The following is a 19313-nucleotide window of genomic DNA, read 5'->3' as shown; positions in this document are numbered from 1 at the left end:
CTAAGAGTCTATGCTCACACTATCCAGAGGATTATTATCATCCAATTAACACTGTTTAAGATTCATATTGAAAATACTTATTTTATATTTGAAATGCACTTTATGTATATTGAAAATATTGGTCATATGTGTTATGAATAAATATTTTAGCAGTAGTGTAATGCTTCAGATACTCAGAAAATGTAACCTCAACAGTGAGTTTATGAAAGTGAAGTATATTCATTAAAAATGCCCTAGATTTTTCCTCTTCGAAATGAGAAGTAATTCAGGAGGCTAGAATATAGATTAACTGCTTATCTACCTTTATCCTGAGCTAAATTGTGTGGTATTCATCTTTAGGAGCAACAGGTATTCTCTAGATATCCTAGGAAGGACAATTATTTCTTTACTTAATTGCAGATTAGTATGTTCTTTCAATATCTAAAACCTGAAATATATAGGTTTAAAATTATATTTTTAAAATTAGGCTTAAAATTACTAATCTGAAGAGATGTGGGCCCTTATGTTCATTGCAGTGCCATTAATAAGAGCCAAGATGTGGAAGCATCTCACACACACACACACACATACACACACACATATTAGTCATAAATGAAGAATGAAATCTTGTCATTTGCAACATATGAGTGGACTTATAGGGTATTATGCCAAGTGAAATAAGTTAGACAGAGAAAAACAAATATCATATGATTTCACTTACATGTGGAATCTAAAAACAAAATAAATGAACAAACAAAGTAAAACAGAAACAGTTTCATAAACACAGGAAACAAACTGGTGGTTACCAGATGAGGAGGGGGAGTTGAGGGCAAGTGAAATAACTGAAGGGGATTAAAAAGTACCAACTTCCAGTTATAAAATAAATAAGTCATGGAGTTCTAATGTACAGCATAGGGAATATAGTCAATTATATTGTCATGACTTTGTGTGGCGACAGATGGTAACTAGACTTATTGTGGTAATTATTTTGTAATGTATATAAATGTTGAATCACAATGATGTACACCTGAAAATAATGGGATATTATATGCCATTATTCTTCCATTTTTAAATCATGTCCTTAGAATTAAGGTTAAAGGATATGATTCATTACCACACTCAGGTGTTCATTACTGTCTCATTTTAAATTTTCTTCAGTTGAAGGCCAGCTGTCTGAAATAGTCTTTATTCCTTCCCTGCTATCACAGTAATGTGATGGCAGTTTCCCTTCACTGCATTCTGTATTGTGGTGTTGTTGACTTGAGACATTAAGAATCCATGGGCTCTTAAAAATTGTTTCTTGATATTTTTTCTTTCTTACACAATCTTTAAAAAAAACAACTGAACACCCCTTCTAGTTGTCTATAACCTTTTCTGTGAGCAAGGAGATCACAGATGTCATTGAATCTACAACGAAAATATCTATAACTTAAAATGTTGCAAAAGTAAGAGGAGGTTCTGGAAGTTTATGAGATTTTCTATATTAGAATCATTCAGGTCAATATCAAGTCTTACCTAACTGTGACACTGAAAAACTTAGGGAAAAATGACTTCCAAATGCAATGTCTACTTAACTAGCAATAAAATAAAAACAGAACTTCTGAGAATACTGGTACAAAAAAATTCTTCACTGATAATAGCTAAATCCACAAAATATAATGAGAAAAGATGAATAAAATTAAATACTTAGGAGAAAAACATAAATCAAAATATTTTAAAAACAGGTTAAAAGTGTCTTTATCCTATTAATAGATGATGTTGAAACACATTACAAATATTTCAATCACATATACATAAGAATTATTTGTAATGCTTCTTTGGTCAAAGACTTCTGGCACTGGTTGGGTGGCTCAGATGGTTGGAGTGTCATCCTACATACCACAAGGTTTTGGTGTTGATTCTCGATAGGGGCACATTCAGGAGGCAACAAATGGATGTTTGTCTCCCACATCAATGTCTGTCTGTCTGTCTCTTTCTCTCTTTCTCTCCCCCTTCCTCTCTGTCTCTCTAAAATCAATAAACATATCCTCAGGTGAGGATTTGAAAAAATCAAAAGAATTTTGGTGTGCTAGTCAACAAGTAAACAAAGTAAACATAAAGTATATTAACTATGTCTATAGATAAGTTACTGGGGTGTCTGAATCAGTTTTGATAAAATGAAAGAAATACATAGTCATAATGCTCCCTAATTCTTTACCTTTATGAAAAGTGTTCATGTTTGGAATGAAAGAAACAATCTGTTTCAGACTGGTTCTTTTAAAACCAAATATAATTCAAGAAGGTCAGATCGTCCAGTTCATATTTTACTTCACAAAATTAAAATTATAATACACCTGTTCAGTGACTGTAGAGTGAGCATTTTATAGTTGATTGTAGAACTCATCCATTCCAAATATAGAAATAAAAGCAAAATAAGTGAGACAATAGGTTAATGTGTTTTGCCTTAAGCAAGTGTTAAGTACATACATCATTCTCAGCAATAACAAAACTATGACAAAACCACTACTATAAGCTGATTATTCTTATTTCTTACTGAGTTCCTGTTCAAATGCTGCCATGTAATAACTATTACCAAAAGTCACTTTGTGAAAAGTGAACATCTTTTTGAACATTGGAATATATATTTTGCAGAAGATTCAGGAGCATATATTTGGTAAGGTTAGCATAAAGGATAAGGATATACTTATCCTTTATAAAGTATATCCTGTATAAAGGATATACTTTTTTTTAACTTCTATAAACAGAGTTTATAAAGAGTTTATTATTTTCATGTTCTGTTAATCATTTGGTCTGTATTACCCCAACCATTGAATTTACAAAGAAGATTGTTTTCTTTGCATTTAAAAACTAACTTTCTTGAAATAATAACAAATCCATTACCTCACAATCCAAGATTAATAGAGGAAAAATAGTATTTCCAGAATTTCCTACAAATAGCCTTAAACTTAGAACTATACCATCATCGACAGAATTATATAATCTATCAAAATTGCCAACCAGCAAGAAGGGCTCTTCATTTTGCAGTGACATGGCTGAAGACCAAGATGGATGCAGAGAGAGAAAGTACAAAAAGTGTGAAAAGAAGTAGATTTCAGAATTCTGAATTGCCCTTTGATATCAAAGCATGTAAAGGGTTGATTGAGGGTCAGTAAACACCTAGAACAGAGAAGATTATCCCTCATTTTAATGACCTTGATGAGAAAAACTGGAAAATCTTTAGAGACATCTCAGGATTGATTGTACCAACAGAAAACTGTGATGCTGCTCAGGAAAAACATTTAGAAATTGTTGCATATCATGAATAGACTCACTGTTATAAAAATTTGGAAACTAAAAGGAAAGAGTGAAGCAAGCATCCTGTGTTGTCTATATAAGCTATGCTAATGATTAATGAAATAATACAAGTAGATCAAGGGAAGGTTTTTAAATAGAAACATTACACCCTTGGTTCTGTGCTCTGTTCTCATGTTTCTTCTCTCTGCAACATACTTTGTTTTTCTTGAAGGGGGGGTATCACATGTTGACATCTCAGTACTTTTCTCTTTGCTTCCTGCCAGTAAAATTTTAAGGTTACAGTAGGCTCTTCACTTTGTATACACTCTCTACTTCATTCTAAGATGACAGAGTTTCCAATATCACTCTCTAAAATATTTTGGGTGTCCTCTAACATTTAAGATTTATTGTGTTTGACAAAGGGTATTACCACATATCTCTTCAAGGTTAAACCTTTTTCTAACTTGAACTTTTGCTAAAAATTCTGGGATATAACATTCTTAATCTTCCTAGAAGCACTATTGTTTGACTGAGATGATCTATGAAGTATACCCTTAATTTGTCTAGAAGAATATTTGTTGTATGGAAAGGTACTCTGGGATACTACCTTTACTCTTTTTGAAGATTTAACAAAAGGTTTTATAATCACATCCTCAGCTTCATCTTTAGACCCTATTTTTCTTGCAGTATCCTAGATTTAATCCTTGCTTCAGAACAATTTCTTTTTTTTAAACATTCTTTTTTCAAAGATTTATTTATTTATTTATTTATAGAGAAGGAAGGGAGGGAGAAAGAGAGAGAGAGAGAAACATCAATGTGCAGTTGCTGGGGGCCATGGCCTACAACCCAGACATGTGCCCTGACTGGGAACAGAACAATTTCTCAAATTTAGCACCATGTGCTTCTGAAGTGGCTGAGAAACTTTAAAATCATGAAATTCTGGCCCCTTATCATGTAATAGTTTTCCCTTTGTCCTTAACAGTTTTTCTCTATCTTCTTGCATTTCACTCTAAATAGCAAGGAAAAAAAAGTGGTACTTCTCTGGTTGTAAATCTCCTCATCTACCAATTTACTAAGTACATTTTCTACTTTCCATACATTTTTAGTCAACACTGTTGCTAAACTTTCAGACCCCACATAACGAAGATCTCTTCTTTTCTGGAGAGGTCTTACTGCATGTGAAAGTTCAGACTTCTACAAATGGTGTGCTCAGGGTACTCTAAGCTTTTCCTTAACTCTCCTCAAAGCCCACTGTCCAGTTCCAAGGCCATTCCTACACTTTAGGTTGTAGTTAAAACAACACCCCACTTCCAGATACAAAAAGTGGTATTAATTATCTACTGCTGCATTAAAAAATCTATCCCGAAGTTTTCCAGATTAAAAAAATGAACATTTATTAACTCACTTTCTAATGGTCAAGATTCTGAGAGTACCTGTTGTTGGTGCTGGTTCATAGTTTTTTTTGAGGTTGCAGTCAAACTGGCACCCCAGACAGCAGACCTTTTATTTGAAGCTTGGTGGATCTGCTTCTGAGTTCATTAATGTGGCTAGGAGTTTCATTCTTTTAGCACAAACCAAATAGGACTTCTCAGTGGGGCTACTAAAGATATGGATTTTTCATACCAAGAAACAGATGCCAAAGAGACAGAACCCTCAAGATGTGAAGCCACAGTATTTTTATAACAATATTGGGGTGACATGTTTTCATTGTTACTATATTCTATTCATTAGAAGTGATTCACAAAGTGCTGTACATACTCAAAGGAAGGGAAATTAAGCTCCATCTCTAAATGAAGAGTATCAAAGTACTTTTGTATATGTATTAAAAATGACTACAAGGGCTTGATTTCTATGGAATCTAAACTACCACAAGGGTTTAGATTCCATAGAAATTAATATTTAGGTCACCCTACCAGAAAAAGTATCAAAGCTAGCCTACATATGTGCTAAGAAAAAATAAAGGTATAAAATAAAGAATGTTTACATTTTTATAAATACCAGTTATGATTCATAATAGAAGTTGCACAAATACAGACTCTATTTCTTATGACATTTCTTTCTTATTTCAGTGTGAATGTATGTGTTAAGCACTGACCAATTCTTTTTCTTTTTCTGCCCTCTCCCATCATCCCCTCACTGTATAAGCTGTATTAATAATGTTTAACTTAATATCTCAGTATATAAATCATTATATCAAAGAAGGACATGATTGGCCTAGATGAAGACAGATATCACTCAAAAATAGATGAAATGACAATTAGGTCTTCCTTTCACCTTTGGGGAAAGGAACAGTGTGCTTTCAGTTGTACAAGGTGATAATTGCTTCACATACATGAATCATGGTTTGCTGTTGTCTTTATTGGGAAATTTCATATGGTTTAATAAATTATGTATGGAATCTAAGTTGACATGTGGTGGATGGTGGTGATATTGTCATATTCTCTAGCTGGAACTAAATGGTCCAGCATTTCTTCTAATGAAATAGCAAAGAATTTTTAAGGTGTAAGTGAAGTGGTAGCCATTATGTTTCTGCACCAGTCACAGTCACATCCACTGACTGGCTGAGTCTACCTCTTGGTTTCTGGCTGAAATAGAGTCTGAAACTCCTCTAATTCCCACCAAATTTCCCTCTTTATATTCTCCAAATCCTGGGCCTGGGCCAATGTGAAATTAATAGGGAAAAGCACTAACTTCTAGAGTTTACCTATGTCATCTAGGTTGGAGGCAATGATACTCTGTCACTTTGCTTCTTTTTCTTTCTTTTTGCTTTCCATATTTTATTTTTTAAACTATTTTATTGTTGTTTAAGTACAGTTGTCTGCATTTACCCCCCACCACTCCCCCTGCACCTAAGCTATCCCCACCTCCCTCCCCTGACTTACACCCCCCTTGGTTTTATCCATGTGTCCTTTACAGTTGATCCTGAAAACCCTTCCCTCCTTTTCCCGCTTTATCCTCTCCCTCCTCCCCTCTGGTTCCTGTCAGATTGTTCTTAATCTCAATGTCTCTGGTTATATTTTGCTTGCTTGCTTGTTTTGTTGATTAGGTTCCAGTTAAAGGTGAGATCATATGGTATTTGTCTTTCACTGCTTGGCTTATTTCACTTAGCATAATGTTCTCCAGTTCCATACATGCTGTTGCAAAGGGTAGGAGTTCCTTCTTTCTTTCTGCTGCATAGTATTCCATTGTGTAAATGTACCATTGTGTTTTAATCCATTCATTTACTGATGAGCATGTAGGTTGCTTCCAGCACTTGGCTATTGTGAATTGTGCTGCTATGAACATTGGGGTGCATAGGTTCTTATAGATTGGTGTTTCAGAGTTCTTAGGATATAATCCCAGTAGTAAAATTGCTGGGTCAAAAGGCAGACCCAGTTTTAGTTTTCTGAGGAAATTCCATACTGTTTTCCATAGTGGTTGCACCAGTCTGCATTCCCACCAGTAGTGCACTAGGGTTCCCTTTTATCCACAACCTCACCAGCACTTCTTGTTTGTTGATTTGTTTATGATGGCCATTCTAACTGGTGTGAAGTGGTATCTCATTGTGGTTCTAATTTGCATCTCTCTAATAGCTAGTGATACTGAGCATCTTTAATGTGTCTTTGAATTCTCTGTATGTCCTTGGAGAAGTGTCTGTTCAAGTCCTTTGCCCATTCTTTAATTGTGTTGCTTGGTCTTCTTAGAGTGGATTCATGTGAGTTCTTTATATATTTTGGAGATTAAACCCTTGTCTGAGGTATCATTGACAAATATGTTTTCCCATACATTGGTTCTCTTTTTATTTTAATGCTGTTTTCTTTAGCTGTGAAGAAGCTTTTTATTTTGATGAGATCCCATTTATTTATTATTTTCTTTATGTCCCTTGCTGTAGGGGACATATCAGTGAAAATGTTGCTTTGTGAAATATCTGTTATTTTCCTGCCTATGTTCTCCTCTAGGACTTTAATGGTGTCATGGATTATATTTAAATCTTTTATCCACCTTGAATTTAATTTTGTGTATGGTTTAAGTTGGTGCTTGCTTGAATTTCATTTTTTTGCACATAGCTGTCTAGCTCCCCCAACACCATTTGTTGAAGAGGCCATTTTTACTCCATTTTATGTTGCTGCCCACTTTGTCAAATGTTAATTGATCATAGAGACTTGGGTTTATTTCTGGACTCTTTGTTCTGTTCCATTGGTCTGTGTGTCACTTTGCTCCTTAACTGTTAGTGCTGATGATCTATGGCAATTATAGACTCATCGCCTGATAACACAGGTAGCATATTTTCACAGATTTATTTACCAGCTCCCACAATTATATAAGGTCTCATTCTTATGAAAGCTCCTTCTCTATCCATCACATTAAGAATTCTACTTTCCAAATAAAGCCCAACATGATAGAAAAGGTCAGTATTGCAGTCTAATTCTTCAAAATGATGTCAAGCTAGGTTCTAGACATGTAGGTGCTATGCAGTTCTGATGAATGAAGAAAATGCTATGAATCCTTGAGACACAAGGGCGAATGTTCTTCATACACTAGCACAAGATGGCTGTGAGTCACACCCATTCTTTTGTCTTTTCTGTTTCCAGAGCAACAATTTGAAAAAACATATCTGAATGAATTAAAGTATATGATTTGGTCACTGCCAATTTAAAAGAAAATCTCATATCTTTTCAATTATGGTCAAAATAAAATCTAAATGATAAGCTAAAAAGCCTCATCTGTCACCAGTAACTTCCACATGTGTTCATTTATACTCATCCAAACTGCCCACTTCCATATTTTCAAAGCCACCAGTGTTTGCTAAGGCACACTGCCCTTATACATGTTATTTTTCTCTTCTTGAAATTACCATTGATTGGCTTCTTCATGGATAATATTTTCTGATATATTAAGAATAATATAATGAAGTCTTGTCATGCCAGGTGTGGCTCAGTGGATTGAGTGCCAGACTGTGAACCAAAGGGTTGCTGGTTCGATTCCTAGTACATGCCTGTGTTGTGGGCCTGGTCTCCAGTTGGGGGTGCTTGAGAGGCAACCACACATTGATATTTCTCTCCCTCTATTTCTCCCTCCCTTCTCCTCTCTAACAATAAATGAGTAAAATCTTTTTAAAAAGAATAATATAATGAAGTCTTATTGCCTATTATTTTTCTCTTCTTTTCTTCATATTCTGATATATACTATCACATAGTATTTTTATTTACTTTGATTGTATTGAGCAGAGAGAGAGAGAGTGAGAGAGAGATCTTTTTGGTGTTTCACTTACTTATGCATTCATTGGTTGATTATAGTATGTGCCCTGACCAGGGATGGAACCTGCAGCATTGGTTAATTGAAATGATGCTGTAACCAACTGAGCTTCCTGGCCAGGGCCTCACATAGTATTTATTGCTCAAATTTTGCTTCTTTGTCTTCCTTACTATATTCTGATTACTAAATGAATAAAGAAATGGAGTAATTTATGTGGAATTAACTATAAAGATAAAATATTAGTTAATAAGACTTTGGCAAGTTAGATACCATAACTCGCATAGTCTGAGACCATGGTCTTCATTCACTGCCTTCCTAAAAAAGGTAGCACTCTCATTTTTAGCAACTGAGCCTTGTGTGGATTTTCCCTAATGCTTTGAATGTTGAAAACATTCAGTAAATATAAAAAACAACAACAAAAAATCTATTTTGACATCAAGAACAATGAGAATGAACATACAGACAATAAACATATCCTATAGCACTGAAAATGAAACTAAGAAAAAGTAAAATGTTTAGGACATGAAATGTAATGATTTTCTTTATTATCTGAAAAAAGTTGGGAAGACTATTGATATTTTGGTTTTGGTGAAGTAGAAAGGCAGGGAAAGACATTATAGCAAAGGAGAAATGAAGAAATGTGTTTGCTGCAAATACTTAATAATGATTATGTGCAATTCTCTTTGTAATACCAGACATTTTGTGATTTACAGTCTACTGTTGAGAACAGTCTATGAGTAAACACATAATATGGATTCTTTTCTCACAGGGCTACACACTTGAAAAGGTATAGGTATAACTCAATGTGCACTTTAGGTGCATGAAAAGGTTTTATTCTCTCAGACATATACTATCACCACCACTAATAGAAACAGATGCAGCATAATGAGACATTTTGTATGGAGAATTCAGAGAAGCCTAAGCTTAATTTTCCATACCCATTATTTGCTACAGAAGTTATCAGTATAGTGATTAAAAAGTAATCAAATTTAGCATAATTAGATTTAGTGTAAAATACAGAATAATTAATAGTTTTGCTTATTCTTTTTAACTCCATGCTTATACTGGCAAAGTTATACTAATGTTAAATTTATGTTTCCAAATTTATAAAAATCATAATATTTTGAGGATACTAGAAAGCTCCCAAACCCCCAAATATTTTATCCTATGCTCAAGGATTGATTAATTGACAGCATATACAACCATTCTAGTCTCAATTTGTTATTAAAAAATAGAGTGCTATCATCTACCTCATAAAGTTATTGTGAGGAGTAAAAACATAAAGATTATAAAGAGCTAGTCAACTCCATATAATAATATACTTCAGGTACTATATCCCCTTTCGCATCAGATTATTCCAGAAAATTAGTTTGAACTGCAGTGAAAAGGAGTGAAAATTGAGGAACTTTCAAAAGGTAGGCAAAGACATGCACAAAGAATCACATTAAAAGTTGAATAAAAGAAGCCTAGCACCAGTGACAAAGTTTGAGGACATCAGGATTGGCCTGGGACAGCCTGGGCTTCAGATGATTTTAGCTTGTTAAGCACTATGTTATTTAGTGAGTTTATTGAGCATTTAGATATATCTGTTTCATCATTTGTACAACGGGATAATAATATGCATTTCACTGAACTGACATGACTGTTCCCAAAGCCCCCATTGTAAATCACATTTCACTGGGTTTCCTTCAGAATGAAGGTAAAATTCATATCAAAGAATCAGGGTCACCACCCCCATGTCAAGTCTCCTATCACCATGTATTCCCCCTAGACCCTCTTCTCCCTTCCCCCACCTTTCCCTCTGGTAATCATCATTCTGTTGTCTGTGTCTGTGAGTTGTTGTTGTGTTGTTTTTTTGTTTGTTTCTTTTTTGCTTAATCCTTCACCCTTTTCATCCAGCCCCACAACCCACCTTCTCTCTGGCAGCTGTCTTCTAGCTACGAGTGTGTTTCTATTTAATTTGTTAGTTTATCTTATTCACTGGGTTCTATATGAGTGAAATCACATATTTGTCTTTCTCTGACTGGCTTATTTCACTTAGCATAATAATCTCCATGTCCATTCATGCAATCGTAAAGGGCAAAATTTTATTCTTCCTTAGGGTTGAGTAGCATTCCATTGTGTAAATGTACCATAGTTTTTTCATACATATGGATGATATATTATAGAATTGTACACCTAAAATCTATATAATTTTATTAACCCATGTCACCCTAATAAATTCAATGAAAACAAAATAAAAATATAACAAAAAATCAGGATTATAAATAAAGAAAAAATAACAGATAATACAATTAAGCTTTAGTATTATCCTTTTCAAGATGAAAAAACCTTTTCAGAAAGTTAATATGCCAACAGTATATTGTATGTTTAAGGCAGAATGATGCTTAGCAAATTCTTTTTATCCCTACTTTTTAACATAGTGTGTAGAACATATATAAGAGTCTGTAAGAATTGAATGGCTTTATGAATAAATAAATGGTTTACACCTGGTCAGATGGAAATTGAGTTGCTAAGCAAGTATTCATTTCCAGGACTCTGTGGCACCAGTCTACCCTTTCTGAGTTTTTAGTTCTTCCTCTCCTGCCACCTCCCCTCCACTCTTTTCTTTTTCTTCCATTCCCTTCCTTCCTCCCATTCTCCAACCAGCTCCCCCCCCACCCCCCACATCTCAGAGATTATGATAAAAAAAGTAGATAATTGAGCAGGAAATTTAAGAAGAAAAAGTATGATTAGTTAAAAAGTGTAAACAAAACAGATTGAGTGGAAAGCTATTGAAACTCAAGTGGAAGTATAAAATGTGAATTTCAATGAAAAAGTAAACAGGTGGCATGTTAACCATGTGTGTCTCATTTTAAGTCTGCCCTTGAACAGAAAGCAGACTTGTAATACAAAAGAATGTTTGAAATAAAAGATCAAGACCATTACCCTTAAGGTATAAGAAGAAGGTAAAATAAATGGTTTAGTAAAAATTTAATATAATAGAATAACAACAAAATCAGAAATGTTATTTAACAAAAAAATTTCACTTCAACAAAATTCCATGTCTATTTATGATGAGACCTTCTTTATTCATCTAAGATGTAGTTTTATCAAACCTCTATATTGCTTCCCAGATTTTGAAAAAAACAATTTTTTAAAATCTAACATTTTCCAAGAAGTACCCAAGTTGTTTTTAGGAGTTAGCACATTTGTCTTCAGAGCCTGGGGAAACTGTGAATCATTCACAACTTTTATGGGTTTATGCCTTTATTCTGAACAGAATCTCAAGAATGTGGTTATTTCCTACCTACAAAGTGAAAAACTGAAAAGAATATTGGATTAGGCTGACACAACTCTAAAGCAAACCTGGAAATAAATGCATACATATTTTACTATGCCTCTTTAGCAGGAAATGATAATTCTGCTTTGGCTCAAAGGTTTGAGATGCTCTTTATAGTACAGATTTTTGGAGAGGCAACCATTGGGTACCCAGGATATAATCAATCCATCAACAGGCAAATGCATATTTTTAATAGTGCCATCCATTTTACATCTTCCTTTGCATTTCTAAACTTCATATTATCATTACATCAAAAATAGAGACAATATAGTTTTGCCAAGGTCTGTCTTTAATTTGTCCAAGATTTGACCTGAATTCAATATCTTTTCTTTTTCAGTTTAACCATTTGTTTGGCTAATTGTGCACTCAAAGAAAATCCTAAAAGTGTTTTGTCAGAAATAAGCTCTGAGTCCTTGAAAATGTAAAAATAGTTTCATATTGCCCTCATATTTTTTACTATTCAACTGAATATAAATTATAGATAGGAAACTATGCATCTTCATAACTCTGAACACCTTGCTCTGCTGTCTTATCAGTTTGCTTTACATTTTCTCTTAATTTTAAAAATCTCTTTAACATTTGTTTGATTATTTGGCAAATTTCTTTCTTGACTTTAGCTTTAAACCCTACAAGTGTACTTTTTTGCTTACTGTTTGATCCCCAGCATGTAAAACAGTCTCTGGTGTATGTATGATCTCAATATTTATTGATCCTTTACTAACTGGATTTTATGCCTTTTAAATATATCCTCATTATTATAATACTTTACAAACAAGTTTTTTTTAAGAGAAAGGCAGTATTCTTATGTAATTACTGAGATACCTGTACTTTCATCTATTTTGTTTATTTTCTTATATCATCATGACATCTTTTGGAGCTGTTCTCCTTAGAACAACATCCTCATTGGTCACATCACTCTGAGAAAATCTTTTTTAGAGTTTTAGGTAATTTAATGCCTCATTTTTACCTATTGTGATAATTCTGATCAATATCTAACATCACAGGCTTACAGTCAAAGGCTGTATTATGTAGAACATAGATGTTACTGCAATTTCTGGCCAAGATGGAGGTGTAGGTAGAAACATTTCACTTCCTCACAAAATCAAAAGGATAACAACCAATTTAAAAGCAATAAACAGCTAGAACTTCCAGAAAATCAAACTGCATGGAACTCCAACAACCAAGGAGTTAAAAGAAACATTCATCCAGATAGGTAGGATGGATGGAGACAATGGGAATCCTGGCAGAGAGGACCCACTGTAAGTCAGCAGACCACGATGGTGAGGCAGGGGCTGGCTGACCAGGAAACTAAAGACTTGAAACCTCTGGCTGTAAAATTCTGGAGAGTTTATGAAGGCGAGAGAACCTCCCAGCTGCACAAGAGAGTTCATTAGAGAGATCCACAGGGTCCTAGAATGTACACAACTCCACCCACCTGTGAATCAGCACCTCAATGAGCATAATCTGCTTGTTGGAAATGATGGAAATTGGGGCTAGTGTAGAGCGAGTAAGCAGCACTACTCTCTCTCCAACCCCTCCCTTACATACAGCATCACAACACAGCAAAAGGGGTTACTCTTCCCCAGTGAATACCTAAGGCTCCTCCCCTTACAACATAACAGACATGCCAAGATAAAGAAATATGGCCCAAATGAAAGAATGGATCAAAATTCCAAAAAAAAAAAAAAGAGAGAGAGCCAAGGGATTAGGAGATAGACAACCTATCAGAAGCAGAGTTCAAAACACTGCTAATGAAGATGCTCACAAAACTGATTAAGCTTGGTTAAAAAATGAAGGAAAAAATGAAGGCTATAAAAAGTGAAATAAAGGAAAATATACAAGGAATCAACAATGAAGGAAGGAAACCAGGACTCAAATCAATGATTTGGAGCAAAACGAAGAAATAAACATCCAATCAGAACAGAATGAAGAAATAAGAATTCAAAAAAATGAGGAGAGGTTTAGGAACCTATGGGACAATTTTAAGTGCTCCAGCCTGCCAACCTCTGAATCATAGGGGTACCAGAAGGAGAAGAGGAAGAGCAAGAAATCGAAAACTTTTTTGAACAATTAATGAAGGAAAATTTCCCCAATCTGGCAAAAGAAGTAGACTTCCAGGAAGTCCAGGAATCCCAGAGAATCTGAAAGAAATTGGACCCAAGGAGGAACACACCAGAGCACATCATCATTAAGTTACCCAAGCTTAAAGATAGAGAGATAATCTTAAAAGCAGCAAGAGAAAAGGAGACAGTTATCTACAAAGAAATGCCTGTAAGACTATCAGCTGATTTCTCAAAAGAAACCTTGCAGGCAAGAAGGGGCTGGAAAGAAGTATTTGAAGGCAAAGACCTACATCCAAGATGACTCCAACCAGCAAAGCTATCATTTAGAAAGGAAGGGCACATAAAGTGCTTCCCAGACAAGGCAAAGTTAAAAGAGTCCATCATCACCAAGCCCTTACTATATGAAATGATAAAGGGACTTATCTAAGAAATAGAAGAAGATCAAAAACTAAGAACAGTAAAATGACAACAAACTCATGACTATCAACATCTGAACCTTAAAAAGAAAAATAAAAACTAAGCAAACAACTAGAACAGGAACAGAATCACAGAAATGGAGATCACATTGAAGGTTATCAGTGAGGAGGGAGAGGGGAAGAAAGGGGGGAAAAGGTACAGGGAATAAGAAGCAAAAATGGTAGGTAGGTACAAAATAGACAGGGGGAGGTTAAGAATAGTATAAGAACAAACTGACAGTAACCAGAGGAAAGGTAGAAGGGGATACTGGGGGCGGAGGAAGAAGGGTTTTTAGGAACATCTACAAAGGACATATGAACAAAACCAAGGCAGGGGGTAGGATCAGGTGTGGAAGGTGGGGATGGCTGGGCTGAGGGGGAATGGTGGGGTGAAATTGGAAACAACTTTACTAAAACAACAATTAAAAAAACTTTTTTATTAAATTTTGTTTAAAAAATAAATCTGCCCTGGCTGGCATAGCTCAGTGGATTGAGCTCGGGCTGCGAACCAGTGTTGCAGGTTTGATTCCCAGTCAAGACACGTGCCTGGGTGGCAGGCCATGACCCCCAGCAACCGCACATTGATGTTTCTCTCTCTCTCTCTCCCTCCCTTCCCTCTCTAAAAATAAATGAATAAAATCTTAAAAAAATAAATCTACTATCCATAGAAAAAAAGAAACAGTATAGGAAGTAGAGAAGTTAAAGAACTTCTATGTACAACTCATGGACATGAACTAAGGTTGGAGGATGAAGGAGGGTGGGGAGTATTCAGGAAAGGAGGGGGGATAAAGGGAAGAAAAATATTGGGACAACTATAATAACATAATGACTAAAACATACTTAAAAATACAAATAAAAAATGTTACTGCAATAAACTGGTTCTTCTTGAATTTTCTTTATTATAATATTATTAGATAAAATGTGTGTTTAAAACAAAATTGGAAAGTGTAAATGCTATAATCTCAGTAGATATAATTAATTTATTTACTCATTCACTCAAGAAACATTTAATAGTTCATAATTGAAAAAAATATATAGGTACTGGGGGTACAGAGATGAGTAAGTTGTAGATATCAGTTATTTCATATTACCTGTAATAATATAAAGTTATATAAATATATGGATATATAACATAAGTTAATATAAATTTTAATATGTTATTAACTGTAAGCTCAAGTATTGTGGAAATATTTAATTTAAACACAGTCATTGTAATTTTCTCATACGAGGAAACTTCAGTGACTTCTAGAGTCTGTACCAAAACAAAAAGTTTAATGGTTAACATTGCAGAGGCATAAAAGTTGAAATAGTGTATCACATTATTTTAATAGCTAATTTATAATATTATACCCATTAGAATCCATCCTCTAAGGTGGTGAAAGTGTTCAGAGATCTAACCATTTAAATTCTATTACTTCAGATAAGACTTGGGATTGAAGATTCAGCCTTATGTCTTTTTTATGGTTGTGATTTATAAATAAATAAAATTTGAACAAAAGAAAAAGCCTCTTGCCTATAAATATATTGTGATTAAAATAGACACTGCACACTTAGTAGGCTCTCAATAAATAGCTCATGAATTATTAATTTAAGAAGTTAGATACAAAAAAATTGAATTGCATAAAAAATGCCTGGGGAATTAAAAGTAATCAGCATACATAAAATACATATTTAGTATTTGTAATTCAGAGTCAGATTTTCAACAACAAGTGAAATCTCTTATCACTTACAAGAAATGTCTTACTCTCTGTGCTATAAATAATGTTTTTTTGTAATAAGGCATTTCCTAGAACAGTGAATTCTTCAGTGAGGAAAATAAAAACCTACTCACATCTAATAATCAGGTGAAGTAGAGTTTATAGATGAAAAATATTTTGGCTTAAGAACTTATTTTCTGATATGTTACCTAGTATACAGTTCTGTTCCACTGTATTGAATTATTAAATATCAGTTTTATTTTTAGTAGATCAATGAGAAAATGTTATTTTGACTTCCAGTCAAGATGGAGGTATAGGAAAACACAGCTTGCCTCCTCACATAACCACATCAAAATTACAACCAAACTATACAACAACCATTCTTCAGAAGCATTAGAAATTGAGTTGAATTAAAGTCTGACAGCTACAAAATTAAAGAAACCACATCCATCCAGAGCACTAAGAGAGACAGAGATGCAAAGCAGAGTGGGCTGGTCCTACAACTACAAGTGGTGGATAAAAATTTGGGAGAGATATCTCAGGAGCGAAGGGCCCCAGCCCACACACCAGGCCCCTCATACAAATGTTCCAGTGCCAGGAAGATAAATCCCTGTAACTTCTGGCTGAAAAACAATCAGGACTGAGTCAGTGGAAGAAACTGCTGGATTCCTAAGTAGTTCTTTTGTGAACTTAGACTCACTCCCTCTGAGCTCCAGCACTGGGAATAGCAGCTTGAAAGGCACCAGTGGCATACTGGGAGGAACCAAAATATCTGGCATCAGGGAGAGAGCTGGGGGAAAGCTTTCCCCTAGACAGAACAGTGGGCAGAGGCTATTGTTCCTTTTCTAACTCTCTTCCCACAGACCCACAGAGCCAGCACGTGGGTGTCATATCTGTTTGGAGCCACAGACTCCATCAGCATAGCCCACACTGTTTGCCCTGTCCTGGTGATTCCTTGCAGATCTGCCTCACCCAGCTCATGGGGTCTACCCAAGCTGTAAACAGTAGCTTTTACAAATGGCTTATCTGGGCTCATGCTTCATATCTACCTAAATCCTCTAAAACCAGCAACAGCCAGCCTCAGCAAGCCACCAGCCCTCTATACCCTTTGTTAAGTGGCCACAGGCTTGGTACTAGCAGTGACAAGCCTAGGATCACAGCTTGGCTTTGACTGGGAACCTCCAAGCCCAGCACAAGTAGCAGCCATCTGAAGATTGCTCTGTAGTTCATGCTGGGTGGTTCTGGAGAAGAACACAAGTGTTGGCTGACCTTGGCCTGCACCACCTGGGAAACCCCAGAGCCTGTGCACCCAATGGAGAGCTATAGACCACACTGGAGAACCACCACTCTACCCCTGCACAGCTGATCCTCCACAGAAGGCATAAGTTGGTGGCCAGTGGGCACAGCCAGTCCTGGCAGCTGACTGTCTCAGTAAATCCTTTGTATTGACCTGCCAACAGCAGTCAAGACTCAACTACAAGAGGAGCATGTACTCAGAGCACAAGAAGGGCTCACCTCGAGTAACTAGCTTGGGTGATAGGAGAGGCTGTGCCACTGGACCCTACAAGGCACCTGCTACATTAAGTCATACTACCAAGACAGAGAGTCATAGCAACTCTATCTAATACACAGAAACAAACAGAGGGAGGTTGCTAAAATGAGGAGATGAAGAAGCATGATCCAAATGAAGAGAGAGGTGAAAGCTCCAGAAAAAGAGCTAAATAAAATGGAGATAAGCAATCTATCAGATACAGAGTTCAAAGCACTGGTTATAAGGATGCTCAAGGAACTTAGTGAGTAGTTCAACAGCATAAAAATGATTCAGTCAGAAATGATGAATACACTAATTGAAATAAAGAACAATTGACAGGGAATCAATAGTAGAGTGGATGAAGCCAAGAACCAAATCAATGATTTGGAACATAAGGAAGCAAAACACAACAATGATAAAACAACAAAAAACAAACAAACAAAAAACCCAACCAATCAGAAGTAGAACAAGAAAAAAAGATCCAAAAAATTGAGGCTAGTTTAAGCAGCACCTGGGATAACTTCAAGCTTTTCAACATTAGCATCATAGGGGTGAAAAAGGAGAAGAAAAATGGCAAGAAATTGGAAATTTATCTGAAAAATAATGAAAGAAAACTTCCCTAATTTGAAGTGAAGGAAATAGACATGCAAGTTCAGGAAGCACAGATAGTGCCAAATAAGATGGATGCAAAGAGGCCCACTCCAAGACACATCAGAATTAAAATGCCAAATGTTAAAGATAAAGAAAGAATCTTAAAAGCAGCAAGAACAAAGAAGTTTGTTGCCTAAATGAGAGTTCCCATAAGACTGTCAGCTGATTTCTCAAAAGAAACTTCAGGGTAGAAGAGATTGGCAAGAAATATTCAGGCATGAAAAGTAGGGACCTACAGCCAAGATCACTCTACCCAGAAAAGCTATCATTTAGAATTGAAGGGCAGATAAAGAGCTTTCCAGACAAGAAAAAAACTAAGGGAATTCATCATCACCAAATCATTATTATATGAAATGTTAAAAGGACTTATGTAAGCAAAAGATCAAAACCATGAACAATAGGATGGTAATAAATACATCTCTCAACAAGTGAATCTAAATAACAAACAGCAAGCAAGAAGAATAGAGACAGAATCCTGCATATGCAGAGCATTTTGATGGGTGCCAAATGGTATGGGGCTTTGGGAGAATGGGTGAAGAGGCGAAGGGAGTAAGAGGTACTCATTGGTAGCTACAGAATAGCCATGGGGGTGTAAAGTACAGTATAGGGAATGGAGTCACTGAAGAACTGCTATGCATGTCTCATAGACATGTACAAAGGTGTGGGAGTTGCCTGAGGGAGTGGAGAGGGTGTTTTGTGGGGGGTGGGGCAAAGGGGCAAAAATCAGGACAACTCTAATATCATAATCAATAAAATATAATTCAAAAATACCCACCATTGAAATAAGTGTGGGTAAAACTTGTAAAAAGTTGATCAAGAATTCTAAGTAACTTAAACTCCTGTTTTAAGTAACTTAAAGTCCTGCACACAGATTACTTTCCCTTTGTTTAAGTTATTGCTACACTAAAAAGAAACCCAAACTGGGAATCATAAAAATACCTATTTTGATTGTGGTTTGTTCAAGGAAGATAATCCACAGCTCCAAATAACTTACTTATTTGCAGCCCTGTGTTACATCAAAACATTGATGAGTAAATGTATTTAAATATGTTTGAAGTTAACCTGGCTGGTGCAGCTCAGTAGATTGAGTTCTGGCCTGAGGACCAA

This window comes from Phyllostomus hastatus, unplaced genomic scaffold (genome assembly GCF_019186645.2).
Source record: "Phyllostomus hastatus isolate PE091 unplaced genomic scaffold, TTU_PhHast_1.1 phas_scaffold_317, whole genome shotgun sequence".
NCBI classification, from domain to species: Eukaryota; Metazoa; Chordata; class Mammalia; order Chiroptera; family Phyllostomidae; genus Phyllostomus; species Phyllostomus hastatus.
This window is presented reverse-complemented; position numbering follows the sequence as displayed.